This window comes from Ictidomys tridecemlineatus, chromosome 7 (genome assembly GCF_052094955.1).
Source record: "Ictidomys tridecemlineatus isolate mIctTri1 chromosome 7, mIctTri1.hap1, whole genome shotgun sequence".
In the NCBI taxonomy this organism is placed as follows: Eukaryota; Metazoa; Chordata; class Mammalia; order Rodentia; family Sciuridae; genus Ictidomys; species Ictidomys tridecemlineatus.
The window spans coordinates 178,189,978-178,215,617 of record NC_135483.1 but is presented as its reverse complement, the minus strand read 5'-3'; the positions used below and the strand labels follow the sequence as shown (position 1 = coordinate 178,215,617).

General features: G+C 40.6%; 1 long non-coding RNA gene across 2 annotated transcripts in view; it reads left to right on the top strand.

The window, feature by feature from the left end:
* The window catches only part of LOC144365343 (uncharacterized), a 37,173-nt gene extending 23,826 nt beyond the window's left edge, over window positions 1-13,347 (top strand). For both annotated transcript variants that reach the window (XR_013423657.1, XR_013423658.1), the window contains 2 exons: window positions 7,607-7,723; window positions 13,097-13,347. This is a non-coding gene — a long non-coding RNA (uncharacterized LOC144365343). The remainder of the gene's footprint in view (window positions 1-7,606; window positions 7,724-13,096) is intronic.
* The last annotated feature ends 12,293 nt before the right edge of the window (window positions 13,348-25,640 follow it).

The window sequence follows — 25,640 nt, the reverse complement described above, 5'->3', positions numbered from 1 at the left end:
CCTGCCTCTCACATGTGTTTGTGTTTAGTCCATGACTTCTGGGAACAGACCCTCCTGAATGGAGCAGGACCTCTCTAGGAGTGTCCAATGGTCGTAGGAATCAACAAAGCACAAAAAACATGTTTATGACTGCATGCTGGCCGCCTCAACTCTTGCTCTGTGGTATTCCTGGAAATGCTCTTAAAGCAGAAGAAAGGTAAGGGATCGGTCATTCACCTCCCCACTACCCCCTGTCACCACTGCCATGGGATAGTCAGCACCTACCTTCCTTTTCCTACTCAATTGTGTTCCTGAATCAGTCCAGAAAAATGTTGACAAGGTAATTTTGAAACTTATGAATCAGCAGGGAAACGGAATGAGCAAATCTACAAGGTAAAAAGTGAAATACAGGGCCAGTCATCACCATTAAGACGGCAGATGGATGGAATTTGAGAGGGGCAGCAATGCCCACCAGCTGCACATTTTTCTTTTTCTTAGTATTAATAATTGAGGGTATTTTAATCTTCCAGTTCCCTTTCCAAAGGCTACAAAGAGGAGAATCCTTTTAACTTTCTCAATTGTAGGGAAAATGATTTTAATTAAAATACTGTGAATTCATTTCTGGAGGTCCTAAGCCTCTGGATAGTATGAGGATGGGGCATGGGAGAAGATAGCATTGAGATGGGGAAGAGAATTCTCTATTAAAGACACAAACACAAATGCCAGCGCTGCTACTAACAGCCAATGCTGACGTAGCACCTCTGGGAGTAGGAACTCTTTTATGGACTTCATGTGAGGAAAGCCAGGGTCCAAGCCATAGCCACATCCTCTGAGGAGCTTGGAAGGTGCTAGTTACATTAGCTTAGTGGCTCTGTCCCCATCCTCCTTTGAGCATAAAAATGTAGTTAGACAGTGGGTAGAAAGATGAGAGAGTTACCTTTATTTTCTCTCCTTCTGGCTACCCATAACTTTACCAAATATAGATTATATATATATTTTTCCTTCCATTCCCTTCTTTTAATGGGTTCTTGCTGAGTTGCTCAGCCTGACCTTGAGCTCCAAGCCTCAAATGATCTTCCTGCCTCCGCCTCCTGAGTAGCTGACACTACAGTTGCTTGTCATAGCATCTGACATAGATTAAATTAAAAAAAACTATGAGTTTATGAAGTTCACACTCAGTAAAAGTAGATTTTAAAAGCAAGAAAAGAGACGTTTTGATTTCTTTGGTGAAGTTTGGTGACAAATTCTTTTGAGCTTTATATTGAGCACCTTGACAAGTTCCAATGTGATTTCCCCCTACTCTAAATCTGCTCCCGTCTCCTCTACTTGCCTGCCACCCCAATCAGTTTCTTCAGGCACAGCTGAAATTTAGAAAAAGCATCTTTTTTAATTTATCTTTTTTAAAATTAGAGCTTTATACTTAGACATAGTAGTTGGGTTCATCCTGACAAACTCATCTGGATGGGAATGGACTTCAGCTCATGACGCCACTTTTCCCTCCCCTCTCCCATTCTCCTTCCTCTCTCTACCTTTCACTAGTCCACTAATCTATATCTGATTGTTTCTTTATGTCATCCTATCCTTCCCTCCCCCCTTTCCTTTATTTTACTTTAGCTTCTGCATAAGAGAGAAAACATTTGACTTTTGAGTCTCTTGAGTTTGGTTAATTTAACTTAGCATGATATTCTCCATTTCTATCCATTCACCATCAAACTCTATAATTTAATTCTTTTTTTATGGCTCTGTTGTGTGTGTGTATATGTGTGTGTGTGTGCGCGTGCACGTGTGTGTGTGTGTGTGTGTATTACAATTTTTTAATCCATTTATTTATTAATGGGCGTCTGGGTTGATTCCATAATTTAGCTATTGTGAATTGTGCTGCTATTAAACATTGGTTGGCTGTGTTGCTGCAGTATGCTGATTTTAAGTCTTTTGGAAGAATACGAAGGGGTAATATAGCTGGGCCATATGGTCGTTCCATGCCTAGATTTTTGAGGAATCTCCATATTGCTTTTCAGAATTGTTACTCTAGTCTGCAACCCCACCAACAATGTACAGCTGTACCTTTTCCTCCACAGCCTCACCAGTGTTATTGTTCCTATTCTTGATCATTGACATTCTTATTGGAGTGAGATGAAATTTAGTATAGTTTTGATTTGCATTTCCTTGATTGCTAGAGATGTGAAACATTTTTATCATGTAATTGTTGGTCATTTGTGTTTCTTCTTTTGAGAAGTTTCTATTTAATATTTTTTACCCATTGGGTTATTAGTTGTTTTTTTTTTTTGGTGTCAAGTTTTTTTTTTTGAAATCTTTGTATATTCTGGATATTAATCCCCTATCAGAGGAGTAGCTGACCAAGATTTTCTCCCATTCTATAGGTTCTCTCTTCATACTCCTAATCATTTCCTTAGTTGTACAAAAGCTTGGGATGAGATTCTACTTATTGATTCTTGGTTTTATCTGTTTCATTTCTTGCACTTTTGGGGTCTTGTTAACGAAGTCAGTGTCAGCACCAATATGATGGAGTATTGACTGTGTTTTTCTTCTAGCAGTTGTAAGTTTTTTGGTCTACTTCCTAAATCTTTGATCCATTTCAATTTGAGTTTTGTGCTGGGAGAGAGAGAGTGGGGTGGGTGTCTAATTTCATTTTTCTACATTTAGCTATTCAGTTTTCCCAGCACCATTTTTTAAAACGGTTGTCTTTTTTCCAAGTTATATTTTTGTCATCATTGTCAAATATCAGATGGCTATAGGTATGTGGGTTTGTCTCTGTGTCTTCTATTCTGTAGAAATGAACATCTTTATAAACCTAATTCTGAACTGTCATTAAAATATTCATTAAAAATTCATTACACCATCCTTTGCTAACTAATAAAACAGTCTCATCTGGTGCTGTACATTAAAACTAGGTGAGTTCTAAACACTCTCAAAAATCTATTTTGGAATGTATGATCAATCTATCCTTCACTACCCACATACTCTGCTAAATCTTGGTCTCAACCCACCAGAAGCATACACCCCACGGGAATTGGAGCATTATCTTCAGTTCTGTGGAACCCCAGGCATGTCCTGCTACAGGAGTAAGTGAGGAGTGGGATGGGAGAGAGAACTAGAGAGAGAAGAGGGAAAAGCTATCAATCCTTCATAAATTTTGATCAGCTATCTCCAGGTGTGCTTGGCAGCTTAGGAGACAAGAGGAAAGGGCATATTGGATTTCCATTTGGATCACTTTAGAATATACTGAGCAATAGAACAAGCTCATCCCTGTGATCTCTGGGAGATCTTTTTCCATGGAAGGGCACAGGGCAAGCAGTACTGAGGATCATTAGGTGGGATTTGGGTTCTGCCTATATCTGATCTGTATATTTAATGTTTTGAATCAGGAACTTAGGAAAGTTTTCATGCACTTCATTTTTATCTGTATTTGGCTTAGGATGTGAGTTGCCAGGAGGAAATAAACACACAAAGGCAGCTTTCCCTTTCCCTTTCCTCCACCCCTGCACATCGCTCTGCAGGACCAATGCTCCAGGCCCATGCCAGGGGCACCCTCTCCCTGACTCACTTCATCCTTCCCTGCTGCCCTTTCTGCATGGCAGTTTGGGCTGAGCAGAGGCCCCAGGGCTGTTCATTGTGGAGAAGGTCGGAGACAGCATGGTGAGCACTGGATTCCTGTCCCTGGATCCCTTCTTGTGACCCCTGCTGGTAGCCTCAGCTCTGCTCCACACTCAGGGACCAGACTTGTACTTAGTTGCAAAATGAAGGCGTCCCGCAATGCAGGTCACACACTGATGAGCTGCCCTGATGTTTTGCTCCAGTTCTGATGTTTTGCTCCAATTCTGGTAACTGGGATTTTGCTTTGATCTGTGACTCAACTGGGTCATTGTTTTTTCACCCCGGACTTGTGTCCTTGCCCTAAATTTCAGTTTGCCTAAGCCCCAGGTCATTCCTCTGAACTTTACCCCTAGCTCAGCTCTGTTCCTGGCTGTCAGAACGCCCCCCCACTTTTACCAATACTTGATCACTGTTTGCCCCTGGCTTTGTTTTCTCACTGGTGCTTCTCTCTGTCCATGAGGCCCCCTCCTCCCTGAGGCTAACTCTCCCAGACTCTGACCAGGGGGATCTACCTAGATCACTCGGCAAGCATATCCCTATCACTTAGGATTCCCTAGTGATCACCAAATAGTAAAGCTACGTACAGGGAGGGTCCTCAGTGCTGGGGCTCTCATACTTACCCTCTGCCATTTGCCTTTTTCTTGGGAGATCTAAAAAAAGACTGATTTGGGCCATGGCCTATTAATTAAGATTTAGTTCATTGAAGAAGGAAGAACAGACTTTATCCAGTTGAAAGTTAAAAAATGTGATTTTAACCAGGCCTCAGCAAGGTAAGGTAGAGGGCAACTCCAAGGACCTTAGCTTCAGGACACTCTGTGGTTCAGCTTTGTGACCTTCGTTGGCTATTTCTCTTAACAAAAACCTCCAAAGTCCCAGGAGAGGAATATTAGTAGCCTAGTTTCATTTATGAATTTACCCCTGAATATGTGAATACATCAGCACTGGTCACGGAACCATGTCAAGACATGGCCACCGAGACTCCCTTCTACGTATAGGGCCAGTCCCCAAGAAAGGACCAGGATGTGAACTGACAACTCACCCCAAGTTTTACATCAGTGGTGGCCTCATGGGACCTTCTATTCTTACCACACCAGCCCAGCACACACCTCAGTTTTCTGAAGCACAGCTGGAATATCCTTAAAGGTTGTCACTAAAGTCTAGATCCTTGTGTGTGCACAATGCTAGGGCTGGAATCCAGGGCCTTGTATGTGCTATGCATGTGCTATACCACAGAGTGACATCCCCATCCTTTTATAAAAATTTTATTTTGAGATAACATCTTGCTCAATTCCCTAGGATGGCCTCAAACGTACCTTTCTCCTGCCTTAGTCTCCTAAGTAGCTATGATGACAGGTGTGCACCACCACATCTGGCTTGAATACTAGATTTTAAACAGAAAACATTGAGTAAAGGAGGAACAAGCAACTGGACATGTACTTTTAAAGTAAAACCTTGTTCATCTTCAGCTGGAGAAACCTTGCAGGTGCCTCCTTGCCTTCCTCAGGGTTGGGTCCGTGTGTTGAAAGCCATATTTTATCCTCATATAAGGGATGCGTTAAGCCAATCAAGCCAATTCAAAGTTCACAAGGAGAGCCCAAGAAAGACTAGGTACTCTCATACCTTTTGGCCAAGCCCTCCCTTGGAATGCTATTTTCCTGACTCTTTCTCAAATGAGAAATCTTACAAACATCTGTTTCAGGCATGACCCTGTTTCCTTTGTACAGTAGTGTGGTCTGTTCTTATGGCCTCAATAACCTAATATCAGAGCACTATAAGGTGAATATAACTTTTATCTCCAGGGTAGGCACATCTTGCAGCAGGAGATTTATTCTGTTACCCAGGTTCTTGGACAACTGTTATTTCAGGTCCTGGCCTACCCAGTGTGATTTACCATCATGACCATGGTATTCTGATCTGATTCAGAGTCAACAGACACAAATTTACAAGTGGGTAGACTGCTAGGCCCCAGGGGCAGGCATTTGCACTTACATTATGTAATTCATTACTTAACACACATTTCGTAGAATTTTCTTGGAAAAGTGCTGTGGACAAATATATTTGGTTAAACTGCCTAATCTCTCTTCCTTTTACAGGCTCATAATACTCAGCACCTCGTTATTAACCTAAGAAGAAGCAGGAAGGAGATTAACTTAATATAGAATTTCCCAAACTTAATGGGCAGTGGAATCCTTTTTCCTATTTATTCATATCTTTCTGTAGAACACTATTAAGGAATGAAAATTAAATAGTTTAATGTTTTCAGTCTTCCTACCAAGAAAGTGTTGCTATTCTCATTTCACAGACCCATCTCATTGTCCACGTACAGATTGACCAAGTCTGGTGATTTCTGCAGCTCTGGTTGACACCTGGACTGTATCCTGTGGGAGACCCTGAAACAGGGAACCCAGCCAAGCTCTCCTTTGATTTCTGATTGATAGATGCCATGAGACAATAAATGTTGTCCTAAGGAGTTTAATTTTGGAATGATTTTCCCTTAGCCATTGTGTTAGTCAACTTTCCATCACTATGAAAAGATACTTGAGAAATTCAACTCAGATGAGGAAAGATTCATTTTAACTCAAGGTTTCAGCACATGGCGAGACAGACTGTCATGGGACAAGGTCATGGTGGAGAAGGCTGCTCACTTCACGGCAGCTAGGAAGCAAAAGGTTAGCGGGGACAGAGTAGGGACAAGAGATACCCTTCCAGGGCTAGCCCCCCATGACCTACTTCCTCCAACTAGGTCCCATTGCCTATAGTCTCTACCACCTCCCAATTGTCCTTCAGTAAACTAATCCCTGATCTCATCACCTCCCCAGACCCCCACTTCTGCATGGTATTGCACTGGGGACAAAGCTTTCAACACCTCCCAAATCTGAGGGACATTACAGCCATAGATAAGTAATATAGGCCCCATCCAAAACTAGAGCCTGAGAGTTTCCAATTTTTATGGTTCTTCAACCACTTTCTCTCTTTTCATTTTTTTTAGAAACCAGAGATTGCACTCAGGGGCACTCAACCACTGAGCCACATCCCCAGCCCTATTTCTGTATTTTATTAAGAGACAGCGTCTCTGGGGGCTGGGGATGTGGCTCAAGCGGTAGCGCGCTCATCTGGCATGCGTGCGGCCTGGGTTCGATCCTCAGCACCACATACCAACAAAGATGTTGTGTCCGCCAACTAAAAACTAAATATTAAAAAAATAAATAAATAATTTTAAAAAAGAGAGACAGGGTCTCACTGCGTTGCTTGGCACCTCGCCATTGCTGAGGCTGGCTTTGAACTCGTGATCCTCCTGTCTCAGCCTCCTGAACCTCTGGGATTATAGGCATGTGCCACCATGCCCAGCACCACTTCCTCTCTTTAAAAGAGAACCCAGTCAAGCTCACAAAATATCCATCTCTAGCCTTTCACTAGAAAGAATGTCCATGTAGCAGGACGAATTCTGCCTGGGACATTTAGACAGTTTGGTTTAGGGAAGAATACTGACAAAAAATAATGAATATTCTGTATCAGTCACTTTGCAATGTTTGCTTTCTCTCCATTCACCATCTCCACCAACTAATTTCCCAGGTCCTGATACCCTTAACTTGTACTCTTATTTTTGTAATACTAGTTAATACAAAAGGCATGAGGCACTATATATGAATGAGTATTTTATTTGGGTTCATTTTCCCGTTGATATTATAACATTACTTTTCTTTCCCCCAGTACTTGCTCATGGTAGGCAAGTACTCTACCACAATATTGTAACACATTGAAATTAATGGACTATTTTAAACCTGATACACTGGGGTGCCCATTTAAGAAAATAATATGCAACAATAGCCAACAGAGTGGAGGACCTGTCCTGTGCCAGGCACTGGAGAAGTGCACAGAATCTTGAGACTTCTCTGGGTGGCAATGCAACGAACTCAGGGTCCACATGGTTACTGCACACTGTAAGGGCCAGTCTCTGAGTATTTCTGCTATACAAAGTGGATTTGTCATTTTCTGACCTCTTTGCTTCCAGGTTGTGGCTGACATGCATGCCGGAGGTACCCTTCACCTGCTCAGAAGTTCTGAGGAATGGATGAAGCTCAAGGTGACACTGTGCACAACAACCCTGCAGACACAAGGAGAACAGGAGGTATTTCTGAGGGAAGACTGAGCGGTTGCCTACAAAAAGCCCTCCTGCAATTGTTTAGCCTGATTCTTGCAAGTACAGAAGCAAAACATTAAGCTGTGCAGAAAAGATCAGACTTGCAGCTGGGTTTGCAAATTAAGTATGTGTGCAACAAAAAGAAAAACAGAACACTGGTTTACCAACTTTTAGGGAATTATGGAATTCCAAGAGACCAAAGTATTTGCCTCTCAGTCCTTGGTATGTCTTCCCACCGCCACCATTGCTTTCTCCACACTCAGGTATCTGGGAGGCTGAATGAGTCAACAAGAGATTCCTTGGTAAAGGAACTACTATAAAATTTCATCTAGACTGTGGGGATACTTCCTGAAGTACCCCTGATTCTCAGTGGAGTATATCTCTCTAGAGGCAGGCACACCTCAGTGCCCCTCATTCAGAATCTGTGTTTCTGCATGTAGCTGGAAACATATTGCTAGATTTGCTTCTTGGCATCTGGATTTCTATGCTGACACATTCTCTCTAGAAGGAATAGCAATAGTGGCATCCATAGAATATATCATGATTTAATTAGCTAAACTTCAAGAGGATCCAGTGAAGGTGTTGAGTGGAATCATTCCCTATTTCAGGGTGATAGTGAAGAGAGGAAGGAAAGGAGGTACATTTTTTTGTGTGTGTTTTATTGGAAACAGGAAGATGAGAAAGAGGTTTTATTCTTATCTGAGGTAACAGGCACTGGGATGCTTTTCTAACACAGAGCCCCAGAATTTGCAGAATCTTATTTAGGAGAATGATGCCTCTATGTTGGCCTAGGAGATACCAGAAGGGCAGCCTTGAGGATCATGCCTGCTACAGGTCTTGAACAACAGGAAGGAGGGCAGGTACCCGGGTGTGCACAAGCGTCAGGGTGACAGTGAGCATGTGGAGCTGCAGGAGAGAAGGGCCCTGTCATGGAGGATTATGATATGTGGGTATGATTGAGGGAATATAGGCAGGGAGAGGTAGGGGAGTCTATGAAAAAATAGCTGAAGTTGGATTCTCTACCAACTCTGGGAGATACAGGGTGAGCCAGTTGCATACCCAACCTAGAAAATGAAGAAATGTGTTTTTTGTTTGTTTCGTTTGTTTTTTTGGCACTTTAATATCAGTGAGAAAACTCTGTTGAAGATCTTTACTGATAATATCTGGGTCCCCCTTGGGTTGACTCAGGAGGTTTGTACACACATGTGTCTGCCTACTAGACTACGAGTCTACTGGGACTGAGCATCATTCATCTTGTTCCTAAGAACTCACCTCCCGTACAAGCCAGTGTCAAGTCCCATTGTACTCCTGAGCCTCAAGGGAAAACAAGGAAGTCCGTAAGTCCTGCTTATGGATTACCCATAGGTTTTTCTCTAAGGCAGTGAGTGGTTCTCAACCCTGGCTATACATTACAATAAACTGTAAAGATCTGGAAAAAATAGTCATGTCTGAGCCTAAACCCCCAACCAACGAATCAAAATCTCTATGGGTTGGAACCCAACTCAAGCATGTTTTGTTTAGAAAGTTCTCTGTCATTTTAATACCCAGCCAGGGAGAGTCACTGGTCTGGGGCCCCAAGGTAGGTTGTGGTTCTGTAATTTAGAACTGGAGGCTCTGCTAGGATAAAATGTCACTAAGTTGAGTAACAGATTCTCTTTCAGTCATCTCCCCCGCCCCCCCAATGCTGGGGATCAAATCCAGGGCCTCACTCATGCCAGGTAAGTGGTCTACCATCTTAAAGTCTCAATACTGACAGTCTAAGAACAAGGAGATGAGGGTGCTTGACCTTTCAGAAGAAAGGCCAGCCAGGGCAGCCGAGGGTGGCTGTTTGACAAGAGGAAACTCTGGAAGTTCAGAGTCTTTTGGAATATGCTTACTGCTTGAGATCATGTCTGAAAGTTGAGACTGATATGAATTATTTAGACCTTCGGGGAGACTCTTTGCGACGGAATCAATTTTCCTTATCCTTTCTCTGCATAGTCAGACCGAAATAGTCAAACCTCAGGAGTAAAACTGACTTTACAAACAGCAGCAAAGAGAAAGTTCTGATGTTCACTATTGTGCTGCTGATAAAACTTAAAATTGATTGAGATGGCCCTTGGGAAGTCTTGAGAAAACTTAAATCTTGTTGCTATAAAGTATTATAATTTCCTCTGTATCTCATATGCATGAGATGTGTGAGATGCATTCAATGAGAATTCAGAGAGGGAACAGCAGCTTGGTCTTTTTTACTTTCTCTCTCTCTCCTCTCTCATTTTCCTGTTATTGAGCATTGAACCCAGGGCATCATGCATGTTAGGCAAGTACTGTACCACTGAGCTACAGCCCCAACCCAGCTTGTTTTTGTTTTCTAAGCGCTATAGAATAAAGATTCAGAAGCTGGATTTAAAGTTCACATTTTATTTATTTATTTATTTTTTGAGAAGTTTTTGCCTTCTGGCTCAATAAGTGCCAGGCTCAAGAGCCTTTCCCCTTTTGGTGTGACTGGAGTGACTATTTGTCTGGGTTTTTCTCCAAGGGTTCTGCTTTATACCTTAGCTTAGCTTAGGCATCAATAGCTCACCTTTCCATTTTCGAATGTGCCCTGGGTGAGGCTATAGGTCATGTGAGTTACGGTTTAGTTATGTGTTCTCCCCTGAAAGCTCATGTGTGAGACTCTGCTAGAATGTTCAGTGCTGACATGTTTAGATTATGAGAGTTATAACCTAATCTGTGGATTAATCCATTGGTATGGATTAACTGGGTGGTAACTGTAGGCAGGTAGGGTGTGGCTGGAGGAGGTGGGTCACTGGGGGCATGCCTTTGAGGTTTATATTTTGATTTTGGTGAGTGGCAATCTGTCTGCTTCCTGGCTACCACGCCCTGAGCTACTTTCCTTTGCCATTGCCCTCCTTTGCCATGATATTTTGCCTCCCCTGGTCCCGGAACTGTGGAGTTGGCCAACTCTAAATTTGAATGCCTGACCATGAGCCTAAATAAACTTTTTCTCCTCTAAAATATTCTTGTCAGGTCTTTTTGTCACAGTAATGAAAATGCCGACGAAAACGGGTGGTCACCCTTGTCACCACACAGTGTACCTGTGGGCTGGGAAGAAGAGGCCTGTGTTCTGGTGCTATTTCATCCACTAGCTGGCTCCGTACTCAGAATATTAGTTTCCTCTTAGGGACTTAGTTTCCTTCTTAACCATGTAAGAGGGGATCTAACCCAGGGATCCCAGGACTAGCCTTTTGGACAGTGAGTGACAGTACATGCTCCTTTTTGTGTGGAAGTCTGAGGATATATCTTTGTCTATACATTATTTTTTTCCTGGGGAAAGTTTTGATAGCTGTAATCCTATCTTCAAAGGGTTTCATGGCTGCAAACTGGTAAAGACTCACATTGGAGGAGCTCTGTAGTGCTGTTGATCTCCAGAATTCTGTCTTTCTGTGTTTATGATACTTTTAAAATAGAACTTGGGAGTCAGTTACAGTGTTGTCTGAGAATATCTCCACAGTGAGAACTGTATCATAATTGATTTTCCCTTGTACCAAACAAATAAATGGAATTTTATTTTTAGAGGCAGGCAGCCCACACATGGCCGTGGTAAAGGGACTCTCCAGTGAGACCGATGGGAACCGTGTAGTTGGGAATACAGGACCATCTCCTGTGGGAAAAACACAGGAAGGAAAAAAGAGACACCCCCAGAGGGAGGCATGAGTTTCTGTGAAGGGAGTACGATTCAGGAGAGGACCAAATAAATGTCATGGCCTTCCTGTGTAAGACTGATAGAAAGAGAATGGGAGATAAGTAATTAGGGGAAATAATTATAGATTAAAAATAAGATCATGAGCCAGGAGTCTGCAAAAATGTTTTCAGCTGGTACACGATTGGATGTGGGTGGGTCCATTGCAAAACCAGAACTGAACTTCATGATCTTTCGCTGCACGACTGGAACCCCTGCACTTGCTCATGTCAGCTCATTTCCCATTTTTTCCTGACTCTGATGAAATTTTTCTGTCTCTTCTCTTAGAATCTATGCACTTGCCCAAGACCTGGCTCCTCTGTTTCCCCCCTAAAATTACACCTCATTAAGAATATTTAATTTTTTTATACCTATTTGTTGAAGTGAGAAAATTTTCTTTGAAATTATGATCAGAGTTGTTCTTAGTGATTTTTTTTTTTCTGAAAAAAAGGATCCCTTGAGCAAGATATGCTACAGATTGCTAATTGTGGCCCATAGTGGCCACTAAAACAATTATAAAACTGACTAGGAAGAAGTCAAACATTGATGTGGGCAAATTGTTTAGAGGATCAGCCTGGGCCCTGAGAAACCCCAGAGGACCAGCCCCGACAACAAATGTTTGGTAAATTTCTTTGGAATCTTTCATGAAGTAACACATGAGGATGGTGGAAAAATTAGCTATTTCCCTTGTGTGCATTTTGAACAATCGTCAGTAAAAATATAATATTTATATTCAAGTACAAGTCATATCAATAAAGTGATAACTTTTTGTGAGGTTAGTACTATACAGTAGATAGATCAGTGGCTTCTAGTTAGAAATTTGTGTCCCTCAGGAGAGACACAAGATGAGCCATTGGATAATGGGGAAAGAACACCCTACCATTTAAACTCCTTTTAGGTGTACTACTAAGAGCATCGATGGTTCCCTGGATTAAGCCATTGTTTATTCTTTGTAAGGCCTTTTCTTGGGAGATATGGATATGTGATATGCTATGTGATAATGAGTTATATGACTTTAACCCTGTAGGAGCCTAGAACTCTGCAGAATGTGCACCAGGACATTCCTAATGTGACAGGATGGTCTCTGATATACAGTGGGAACAGCCTTGTCATGTTTAATCTAAATTGTCTACTTGATTGGGTTAAGAGATATCTAAAATTAAGAGGATTCTGGGTGTCTCAGTGAGGGTGTTTCTAGGAATGATTGGCATGTGGGACAGCAAACCCAGGCAGAGAAACACCTGAAGCATGAGCAGCGCAGTCCAATAGGTTGGGAACCTGGATGACAAAAGATGGGAGAACAAGGAAGCAGCAGCAGACGCAAGCTCAATTCTTCTCCAGCAGGTTCTTTGATTGCTACTACAGTCGCCCAAAGACATCAGACTCCAGATCCTTCACTCTTCCAGAGAGGATTCTGACCAGTGGTTCTCCAGGGAGTTTCCAGGCCTTTGGTCCCATACCATGGCCACAGAATTGCTCTCTCTAATTGTTCCGAGGCTTCAGCTTCTTGGACTGAGCAGCTAGTGTTTTCTCCTGTTGTCCAGCCCGCAGACAGCCACTGTGATGCTCTCCAGCTTCTGGTCATGGAAGCCAATCTAATAAATACCCTAATATCTCTCCTGTTGATTCTGTTCCTCTAGAGAACCCTAATACAAGCCTGAAGGTATGGAGAAAAGGGGCTCCACAAAATGGGTGACCACTGGACAGTGGAGTCAATACATGAGACCTTGAAAGTCACTTCTAAGGTAAATGATACACGGTTCAGACATTCAGGATTTTGGAAGATTTTGATTCACCACCATCAGCTCCCCGCTGGCCCTGGAAAAAACTTGAGTTCTTTGCAACTTCTTTCATCAAGTGGCGAGAAAAATAAAATCTCAAATTTATTCTAGTTCTAGTATCATGTCTGTCAATGTCATTCAAAAGAGTAAAGAATCCTCTGATGGGGGTTAAATGTGTGGGGACTGGAGGCAGGCGGGGTGTGGCTGGAGGAGGTTGGTCACTGGGGGTGTGCCTTTGTGGTATATATGTATTTTTCCTGGTGGACAAAACAGTCTTTCTCAGATTCCTGATTGTTCAGTCCTGAGCTGCTTCCCTCTGTCACACCCTTCTGCCCTGATGGTCTGCCTCCCCTCCGGCCCATAGCACTGGAATTGGCTGTGTAAGGACTGAGACCTCTGAAACTGTGAGCCCTCAAATAAACTTTTCCTCCTCTAATTTTTCTTGTCAGGTCTTTTGGTCACAGTGCCAAAAGAAAAAACTGACTAAAACAAAAATTGGTCCTGAGAGGTGGATGTAGCCAACGGTTTGGCTGGCTGGTCAGGGACCTGGAAAAGAGCATAACTGGAAATTGGCAACGAAGACATTCGGGGAAGGGGTATGTGGGTAGACCTCTCAATGGGCAAAGAATGTAAAGACATTTGTGTCCCTTGTAAATGCCCCACTGACCATCAAATGGATTGCATGACCCAGTCTGTAGATAGCAGTCAACCTCTTTCCTCAACCCAATTAACTAATGAACAAAGTGGTCATCATGGCAGGGATGGCAGCTCAGCAATGTGCATTTCCACTCACCAAGGCTGATCTGGCTATAGCCACTGCTGAATGACCAGTTGACCAGTGGCAAAGACCAACCTTAAGTCTCCAATATGGCATCATTCCCAGGGGAGATGAGCCAGTGACCTGGTTGGTGTTTGATTCTATTGGACCACTTCCATGGAAGGGGCAGTGGTTTGTCCTGACTGGAATAGACACTTACTCTGGGTATGGATTACCTCCCTGCACATAATGCTTCACCCCAAATCACCATCTGTGAACTTATAGAATGCCTTATCCACTGTCCTGGAATCCCACACAGCATTGTTTCTAACCAAGGAACTCACTTTACAGTCAAAGAAGTGTGGCAGTGGGTTCACGGGATTCACTGGTCTTTCCATGTCCCCCATCATCTTGAAGCAGTTGGTTTGACAGAAGGGTCAAATGGCCTTTTGAAGATGCAGTCACAATGCCAGCTAGGTGGCAATACCTTCCAGGGCTGGGAAAAGGTTCTGCAGAAGGCTGTCTGTCCTCTATATCCACATCCACTATATGGTACTCTGTCTCCTATTGCTAGGATTCACAGGTCTAGAAATCGAGGGGTGAGAATGGTAGGAATTACCATTACCCTAGTAATCCATTAGTAAAGATTTTGCTTCCTGGTCTCTGCAAACTTCTGCTCTGCTGGCCTATTAGTCTTAGTTCCGGAGGGAGGCATGCTTCTACTAGGGGTCATAACAATGACTTCATTAAACTAGAAGCTAAACTTCCCCCCTAGCCACTTTGGTTTCCTCATGCCTCTGAGTCAACAGTCTAAGAAGTGGTGTTGGTAGAGGTGAATGATCCCAGGTTACCAAGGGGAGATAAGATTATTGCTCCACAATGGAGATAAGGAAGAGGATGAAGGATATCCCTTTGGGTGTCTCTTGAGAATACCACATCCTGTTATTAAGGTCACTAATTGGGTAACTACAACAATCCAATCCAGACAGAATGACAAATGTCTCAGACGTTTCAGGAATGAAGGTGTGGCTCACCCCTCCAGGTGAAGAACCAAGACCTTCTGAAGTGCTTGCAAAAGGCAGAGGGAATACAGAATGGGTAGTAGAAGAAGGTGTAAATACAACTATGGCCATATGACCAGTTACAGAAATGAGGAACGTAATTGTCATTATTATTGCTTTCCTATTTGTTAAGAATCTGTGTGTGCATAATTACACATGCATTAATGGGACATGTTTGTTATTCTCCTCTGTTATTCATTCATTCTGTAGTATAATGCTGATTGACATATGTCCGTACTTAAAGTGTTATTAAATCTACTTTAGACTATTTTAGTTGTGGGATGTCAGAAGAGAAAACATCACTCAAAAAATATTTTTTCCTCCTATTCTGGAGAAGGAACATTTTTGGTTGTACAAAGCATTGTTATATCATGTTCAGTGGAATTATGACCTTGTTATGGGGATTATCTGGATAGTTAGTATGATGTAAAGCATCATATTCGGGTATCAAGTTGACAAGAGGTGAACTTGTGATGGTTAATTTGAATTGTCAATTTGACTTGATTAAGAGATGCCTAGGATTAAGAGGCTTCTGAGTGTATTAATGAGCATGTTTCTAGGAGTGATTGGCATGTGGGACAGAAAACCCAGGTGGAGATCCACTCTTAGCATGGGGTAGCACAGTCCAATAGGTTGGGGACCTGGATGAAACAAAACTTGGGAGAACAAGGCAGTAGCAGCAGAGGAAAAGCTTGATTCTTCACAAGTGGGTTCCTTGATGTGATCCCCTGAGGACATCAGACTCTGGCTCCTTCACTTTTGCAAAACAGACTCTAACCAATGACACTCCAGGGAGTTTCCAAGCTTTTGGTCCCAGACTAGGGCTACATCATTGATGTCTTTTGTTCTGAGGCTCCAGCTTCTTGGATTGAGTAGGTTCAGGTTCCTCCAGCAGACAGCTATTGTGGTAGTATCCAACTACTGGTTGGAGATATATATATATATATATATATATATGTCTGTTCCTTTGGAAAACCCTAATACAAATCTAAAGATACTGAAAAAAAAGGACTCACAAAAATGGATGACCAATCGACATTGGATTTGATACATGAGACCTTAGAAGTCACTTTTAAGGTGAATGTTATACATTTCAGACATTCAAGACTTGGGAAAAATTTGATTGAACACAATCAGCTTCCTCTGGCCTGAAAGAACTTGTGTTCTTCTCTGCAACTTCTGTCACCAAGTGGCAAACCAAATAAAATGTCGAATTTGGAATCCAGTAGACGCAGTGTCTCTGGTTTAATTCCTAGGTCTTTGATGCACTTTGAGTTGATTTTTGTGTGTTGTGAGAAATAGGGGTTTAATTTCATTTTGTTGCATATGGATTTCCAGTTTTCCCAGCACCATTTGTTGAGGAGGTTATCTTTTTTCCAATGTATGTTTTTGGCACCTTTGCCTCATATAAGATAAGTAATTATGTGGGTTAGTCTCTGTGTCCTCTATTCTGTATCATTGGTATACAAGTCTATTTTGGTGCCAATACCATGCTGTTTTTGTAACTATTGCTCTGCAGTATAGTTTAAGGTCTGGTATAGTGAAGTCACCTCCTTCACTCTTCTTGCTAAGGATTGCTTTAGCTATTCTGGGTCTCTTATTTTTCCAGATGAATTTCATGACTGCTTTTTCTATTTCTGTCAGGAATGTCATTGGGATTTTGATTGGAATTGCATTAAATCTGTATAGTGCTTTTGGTAGTATAGTCATTTTGACAATATTAGTTCTGCCTATCTAAGAACAAGGAAGATCTTTCCGTCTTCTAAGATCTTCTTTAATTTCTTTCTTTAGCATTCTGTAGTTTTCATTGTAGAGGTCTTTCATTAAGTTGATTCCCAAGTATTTTATTTTAATTTTTGATGCTATTGTAAACGGAGTCATTTTCCTTGTTTCCCATTCAGAGGAATTGTCACTGATATACAGAAATGCTTTTGATTTATGGGTGTTGCTTTTGTATCCTGCCTCCTTGCTGAATTCATTTACTAGTTCTAGATTTTTTCTGGTGAAATTTTTGGGGTCTTCTAGGTCTAGAAACATATCGTTGGCAAATAGTGCTAATTTGAGTTCTTCTTTACCTATCCGAATCCCTTTAATTTCTTTTGGCTCATGTTTCAAGAACTATGTTAAATAGAAGTGGTGAAAGAGGGCATCCCTGTCTTGTTACAGTTTTTAAAGGGAATGCTTTCAATTTTTCTCCATTTAGAATGATGTTGGTCTGAGGCTTAGCATAGATAGCTTTTATGATGTTGAGATGTATTCCTGTTATCCCTAGTTTTTTCTAGTGTTTTGAACATGAAGGGGTGCTGTGGTATTTTATCAAAAGCTTTTTCTGTATCAACTGAGATGATCATATGTTTCTTATCTTTAGAAGAAAAAGTAGGCATAAATCTCCATCATGTCAGATTAGGCCCCAACTTCCTTAATAAGACTCCTATAACTCAATAATTAAAATCAAGAATCAATAAATGATATGGATTCAAACTAAAAAGCTTCTTTTCAGCAAAAGAAACTATCAGGTGAATACAGAGGCTACTAATTGGGAACAAAGTCTTACCACAGGCACATTGGATAAAGCACTAATCTCTAGAATATATAATAAACTCAAAAATCTTAACACAAAAAAACTCCCCAACAAATAACTCAATAAATGAGCCAAGGAACTGGAGAGACACTTCTCAGAAGAAGATATACAATCAATCAACAAATATATGAAAAAATGTTCAACATCTCTAGCAATTAGAGGAATGCAAATCAAAACCACTCTAAGATTACTTCTCACTCCAGTCAGAATAGCAGCTATTAAGAACTCAAATAACTAAAATGTTGGTGGAGGATGTGGGAAAAAAGCACAGTTGTATATTGCTGGTGGGACTGCAAATTGGTGCAGCCAATATGTAAAGCAATATGGAGAATCCTTGGAAATCTGGTAATGGAACCACCATTTGACCCAGCTATCCCACTCCTCAGTCTATACCCAACGAACTTAAAAACAGAATACTACAGGGAGACAGCCACATCAATGTTTATTGCAGCACAATTCACAACAGCTAAACTGTGAAACCAACCTAGAAACCCTTCAGTAGATGAATGGATAAAGAAAATGTGGTATATATACACAATGGAATATTACTCAGCAATAAAAGAGAATAAAATCATGGCATTTACAGGTAAATGGATGGAGTTGGAGAATACAATGCTAAGTGAAGTTAGCCAATCTCAAAAAACCAAAGCCAATTTTTTTCTCTGATATAAGGAGGGTGATTTATAGTGGGTTTGGGAGGGGGAGCATGGAAAGATTAGACAAACTCTAGATAGGGCAAAGGGATGGGAGGGGAAAGGAGTGGGTATGGAGGTAAGAAAAGATGGTGGAATGACACATAAATATCATTACCCTAAGTACATGTATGAAGACACAAGTGGTGTGAATATACTTTATATACAACCAGAGATATGAAAAATTGTGCTCTATATGGGTAGTATGAATCATAATGCATTTTGCTATCATATATAACAAATTAGAATGAAAGATAATAATAAAATTCATTGTAGTTCTAGTATTGCTTATGTCAATGTCATTCAAAAGAATAAAACATGAGGAAGACTAAAAATGGACAAACACAAGGAAAACAACTGAATTCAATAGAAGGATACTATGAAAGCCAACTCCTAATTCTTATTGAGGTCATTGGCTCTCAGTCTTTGTTCTTCATTAGAATAATGTGAGAAATTTTCAAAAAATTCCAATGTCTGAGAACCACCTCCAGAGATTCCAGTTAAGTTGTCTGGGGGTAGAGTCTTATCAGTATTTTTCAAGAATCCCCTAGATAAGACTGATGTGCATTGGAATTGCAGGTCAAGACCTTTAAAAGCTCAACCTTGCATGTCTTGCTGGTTTGAAGGTCACCAAGGAATGCCCAATGATCTACTAACTTTTGTGCTAAACATTAGATATACCAGCTCTCTTTCTCTCCGAATCTTAGGACAAAGAATATTTCACCAGAAAGAACATATGATTCTATCAGAAATTATTTTCTCTCATCCTAATCTCCTGGAGAGGTACCTTCTGACACAAAATCCTTCCTTTCTTTCATTCTCCAGTGTGGACATTAACTTTTTCTTGTCTGGTAGTACAATTCACAAAGGGAAATGCTGATGAATCACGTAATGTTGAAAGAACTCTAGGAAGGAAAAATGAAACCAGCTACTTCATTCCATTCATCATTTTTCAAGGGAAATCAATGTTTGGATTTCTCCTTTAAGATGTTGGTTGCTTTGGGGATGGTAAAGGTATCTAGTTGCTCAGCTGCTTTATTTAAATTGGAGTCTGCAGACAGAATTCACCCATCATTTTAGTGCTTCCTCTTTGTGGTATAGACATCTTCCAGTTGAAATCCTTCTGATGATACATAAAGCCACTCCAATGCATAGGAAACCGAAATGATTTCTACCTGAAACAGTAGTAACAGTTTGGAGGGAATTTCTCTTTTTAAGTTTATTCTAGGCTCTTTGAAATGCAAAAAAGAGGGAAATTAAAGGTTAAATTATTGGCATAAAAAATAAGTGAGTGACAAAAGAAATCTTATGCATTCCTGTGTTATCCATGGGTGTTGGTCAGCAAAAGAGAGCTTGTACCATGTAGTTTTGAAAAAAAAGAGAATTTAGGGGGCTAATTGTGGCTCAGTGGTAGAGCTCTTGCCTAGCATGAGTGAGGAATTGGGTTCTACTGCAGCACCACATAAAAATAAATAAAGGTCCACCAAAAACTAATAAGATATTTTAAAAAGGGGGGTGATTTAGTATGTGAAAGTAAGAAAAAGGAAGAAAGAAAATAATTGTGTTGAAAGGGTAAAAAAGCAAAATAGAGGATAGGGAGGCCACCCAGGGGTCAGAGGTAGAGCAAGCCATTGTCAGAAGACATCTAGTGAATTGGCAATGTTAGCAGAGGCAGGAAGTCAGGGCTACTGGGTACATCAGTAAAATGAGATAGAAGCTGCTAGCAGGAGCTGAGAACAGGGAGAGAAGAGCTTCTTTGCTGGAAGAGAAGGAGGAAAGAAAGAGAACATACTGACTCCTTCCAGACTCGGGTCTCTAGTTTCTAGTGCCTTCCATTGACTGAAACAAAGAGAAAGTCAGTTTCTAAGTGCAATACAATTTTAGCAAAAAACAAAACCAAACAAACAAAAAAACCCCTAAATTGTCATATAAAATTAATATTCTTAATTTGAATTGTGGTGGTTTGATAGTTTTACTTCTAATTTACAAATTTGTTTTGGTATTATAATTGTTCAGCATCATGAATTTATATGTAGTTTTATGTTTGTATTTATATCTAGATAACAGTCTAATGAAAGTAATTTGTCAGCAATTGGGGCTCATGAGACTCTTTTTTCTCCAAAAAGAGGGCATTCATTACTCAAGTTTGATGATAAAGGTGTAAAATTCTGGTAGCAGGAATCATCTAGGATTAATTGAGGGAATTGGGAAAGTATCTGAGGACTACCTAAGATTTGGATAGCAAGAGTAGGGAGTTCTCAATTTTGTTCAGGATGACTATCTTAAATGTACACTTCAAAAAGGAGGGCTTTTACCGTAACTCTAATGCATAGGCAGATTTTGCTTTTATTCAGAAGTACTTCATAAAATAAAATAGGGTCCATATAAATGTGGTCAAACAGGGCTCACTCCCAGGATACACTTTCTATATGGGTGTTTTTTTTTTTAAAAAAATGTTATTTTCAAATGATGGCTTTGCAGTATATTCTGCTCATCAACAGAAAGTATTTTTGACAGACTTACAGGTGACCCCAAAGGGCAGGTTGGGAACTGCTGGTTTTGAGCCTCTAGTGAGATGGAAGTCAAAGCTCAGAAACTAGGAGTTGGCCCAGGTGGGTGGTGCCCTGTGTTCGCTGACAGAAGCACAGTGTCTAGGTTTCTCTTTATTCCACACAGAAAGCAATTACAATGTATTACCCAGTCTTTGGCATTTCTTGAGATTGAAGTCTCAAGATGAAATTTTATAATTTTTGCATTCATTATGTATTCTGATTTACACACATATTTATCAACTTTTTACTTAGAGTCCTTCTTGTGGTCAATCAATTAATTTCCTTTCATTCTGTGAGGATCTGAGCATGGCATTTCTCATTCTTTGTTGGTCTGAATGTTTATTTTCATTTTACCTTCATTCATTTTTTTAGCAAGTCAAATTTATTTAAATAACACATACATAATAATATACAGCTAAGGATACATTTTATTAAATTGCACTCAAAATATCATTTTGGCAAAAGTATAAAAAAGATTGAGATAGTTGACATTTTTTTCATACCTGCTTCATTCTAGAGTGATAGTTTAGCTTGGTAAAGAATTCTAGATCAAAATTTATTTTCTCTCAGCACTTTGAAGATATTATTCCATTTGAGGCCTCTGTTGTTGCTGTTGAGATTTCTGTTGTAAATTCTATTATTCCTTTCTTGGGAGATATGTCTTCTTTTTTCATTAAACATAAGATTTTCTTCTTATGGTGTTTTTCAGTTTTGCTCTGATGCATGTAAGTGTAGATTTATTTATGTTTCCTCACTGGGTTCTTTATGTACCATTTTCATTGTTAGGATTCATGTCATTTTTCAATTTGAGGCATCTATTTGAATATTCATTTTCTAAATTAACCTTTTAAGAACTCCTATTTAATGTATTTTAGAACTTTTTCGTCTGTCTTTCATTATGTTTATTTTCCATCTTTTATACTTTTACGTTGAAAACAAAAGGTATCTCCATGCTAGATTCAGAATAACATCCTTGGACTTTCCTTCAGGCCATCTAATTAACTCTTCGTTAACATTCAATCTGTTATTTAACCAATTCCACTGATCTTTTAGATTTTATCTTTAATTTCCATTTGGTTCTTTTAAAACCTTGGGTGTGCTTTTTTATGATAGTTTCTTATTCTTTCATCTTTGGTTTTATAAATTTTTATTCTGTTTAGTTACTTAAAGTACTTTTAAAATATTCTCAGTATAAATTGATTTGAAAGTGATTTTGCTTTTCTGTGAAATCTCTCTAAAGGAGAAATCTTTGCTTCATATGGTATGTAAGTTTTTTTTGTGCCATGATTGTTAACAGATTTTCCTCTCTTCTGTGGGAATCAAGGCTGGAGAAGTTTTGCATTTGCTTATTCCAGGAACCCTGAGCAACTAGCCCAGGAGCAATGTCTATGTCAGTTGTAAACGGGGGAAATTTCATATCACAAGGAAAGGGTGAATTCCGTCTCCAGTCTAGGTTTGGCATGGATTTGGGGCTTCTTTTCTCAAGGGAAACTTTTCTTTTTCAAACTTTTCTTTCTTTTTTTTGCTCTTAGGGTTCAGGTGAGCCTGTTTCCCTGGGCTGTAGGTGAATTTTGCCCTTTTCCTTCATACTGAGGTTGGAGTCTGGAGGGTTACCTTCATGTGGAGGTCTCAGCTGCCTCCTCCTCCCATAGCCCCAACCCTTGCATCCTATGTTTGGAAGGCCTGTTTCCAGTTAATCAGGGCCTCTGCACCAGTCAGCCCAGCGCCACTGCTGCATAGGCTGATCCACACTCTTCTTTCTAGAGCCTCTTCATTTATGAGTGTTTGGAATTCCTCTTCTTTTCTTATGAGTTCAGCTATGCATTCAAAAATGAATTAGTCATTTTCAAAAATCAAACGTATCTACATATTTGCAGTTGAAGTCATTCTACTTTAGCTCAATTGTGCATGCTGAGAGAACTCATTTACTTCCTATAAAATTGTGTGTACTATGGTTTCTTGATATAAAAGTTACATGCATCGATATTGTGTACACAACCACACAATTGAGTACCTGATAGGAAAAATACATGCTTCATGCAATATTTGGCATCAAAGACCTAGATTATTTTTGTGGTAATCTTATTTATTTGTTTTGGTGGTGGGGATTAAACCCAGAGCATTGTGCATGCTAGACAAGTGCTCTACTACTGAGCTGTGCCCTCAATCTTTCTTTCAAACTTTTAAATTTTTTTCTTTAAAAAATATTCTGCATTCTGAGGACATATTTAATTTGTCTCACTAATAGTGTGACTATTGACTTAATATAGGGAAAAATCCAGTTATAATACATCTCTGGTTTTTGCGGGGGTGAGGCAGGGTACTAGGGGTTGAACTCAGGGGCACTTAACCACTGAGCCACATCCCCAGCCCTTATATGTGTGTGTGTGTGTGTGTGTGTGTGTGTGTGTGTGTGTGTGTGTGGTGCTGGGGATTGTGCATATGAGGTGAACGCCCTACCAACTGAGCTATATCCCCAGCACCACCCTCCTCCAGCCCTTTTTATACTTTATTTAGAGACAGGGTCTCACTGAGTTGCTTAGTGCCTGGCTAAGTTGCTGAGGTTGACTCTGAACTCAGGATCCTCCTGCCTCAGCTTCCTGAGCCCTGGGATTACAGGCATGCGCCACTGTACCTCACTACATTTCTATTTTATTTATTCATGTTTCACCATCAGATACTATATGTGTTGTTATGGCAGAAGGGATGAATTACTCAGTATGTAAAATGTGTCACATGTAAACACCAACTAACCAACAAATGTATCTCTAAAAATTTCCTCAATAAAGCAGAGTTTCAAAGTTGCTATTGAATTCCGGGGGGGCCTGGGTAGGGGTGGTGAGGGGAGGGCCAGGAAGGGGTGAAAGGACAAAAATAAAATTTTTGGCTCAGTGGAAGCTCTGCATTAGATTGGTAGAGTGAGCTAATCACGGGTATCCTTGGGGGTTGGAAGGGCTAGTCCTGTCTTCTGACGGTGTGGTAGGAAGTCTACCCTCCTGGGTAACAGAACCACCTGCCTTTGAGGGACTCATTCTCTGTGCAATCGCCACGTGACTGATTTGAGGCAGCTGGCTTTCTCTGGGCAGCTATCCCAAAATGGAACTTGAAAAGCTTGAGCTGAGTGGAAAACATCAGAAAAATGCTCAGCAGAGACAAAAGTGTCATCAGTTGTGGTAATGACATGTTGGCAACTAATGGAGAGTCATTAGTTCCCGAGAGCTGGCTTCCAGGAGCTGACTTTTTTTTTTCCTTTTTAAAGATGTTTTGACCTTTATTTTCAGCTTTCTTTTATTTGATGACCTTGATAATACTTTTAACAAGAATTTCCTTTCCGGGGCTGGGGATGTGGCTCAAGCGGTAGTGCGCTCGCCTGGCATGCGTGGGACCCGGGTTCGATCCTCAGCACCACATACAAACAAAGATGTTGTGTCCGCCAAAAATTAAAATTCTCTCTCTCTCTCTCTTAAAAAAAATTTTTTTCCTTTCCAACTTAGGTCAGCTGGAATTGGTCACCAAACATCCCTTGAGTACTTTGCTTCACACATGAAATGTATTCATTTCCTTCCTTTCTTTTTTTCTCTTTTGGTGGTACTAAAGATTGAACCCAGGGCTCCATATATGCTTTGCAAGTGTTCTACCACTGAGCTACATCTGCAGTCTGTTTTATTTTGAGGCAGGGTCTTTCTAAGTTACTCACCTCAACTTTTCAATCCTTCTGCCTCAGCTTCCCCAGCACCTGGGATTTATAGGCATGTGCAACCACATCTGATCATATGAATTCTATTTTTGTATGAAGATCATTTTTGGTAAATCAAACTTCATTTTAAAATGCACTATTTATGTGAAACCCCTGGTGAAAGATATATAAAGCAATTGCCTCTGAATATATCCCTTTTAAAAATCAGTTATTTTTGCAATTTGAGTTTTCTTCTAGTGAGTGTCACTTGAATTGGACCTTTAACAAATGTAGTTGACTGTACCTTGGCAGGTATAATTTGACTTGGTGTCTGTCTAAATCTGTACAACTGGCCATGGTGCACTTGTGAGGCTCCATGTATTATAAAGCAGAGATATTCTTATTACAAAGTCTGCGCAAACAGGCTGAATGGGAGCTGTCTGCAGGGTGGTCAACCTCCTGTGGTCACAGATTTGCTGAGTGCATAGTTTGGATTTGATTTAAGTTCCCCTCTTTTGGATCTTTCGTAATTGAGAAAGGACTTTCAGTGTTTTATCGTTTTGAAGGTGTGATGTGTAATAGGAACTAATGAATCACTTTGTCATTATGGAAACCGAAGTAAAATTAGAATGTTGTTTTGAGAAAGAACATTGGCAGTTGTTCTGTGTGAAGTTGTGTAAGTTGCTCTCTGAGTGGTGGTTTCCTGAGCCTTTAAATATATCTACAGCCCCAGTGCAGGCTGCTGTGGCTTGGATTCATGCTCTTCCTGTCTTGAGGGCCCCCTCCCCATCCTTCGCCTGCTGAAGTCTTGCTCATTTCCCAAGGCCAACCCAAATATTGCCTTCCCCTGGAGCCTCCCTCCATCCCAACCAGCAGAATTAGTCACTCCATCATGTGGGCTCTGGAATACCATCTTCATCCCCTGTGGAGCCTGTCCTCCATCTGATAGTTGCAAAGAAGGGGAGGAGTTGATTCAAGGCTCTGGGCAGACCCTGTGCAGAGTACTGCTCAATACCTGTCCTAAAATTGGTTCATCTCTTTAGGAATGGAATCCTCTACTTGCTCATTTCATAGAAAATCCCTT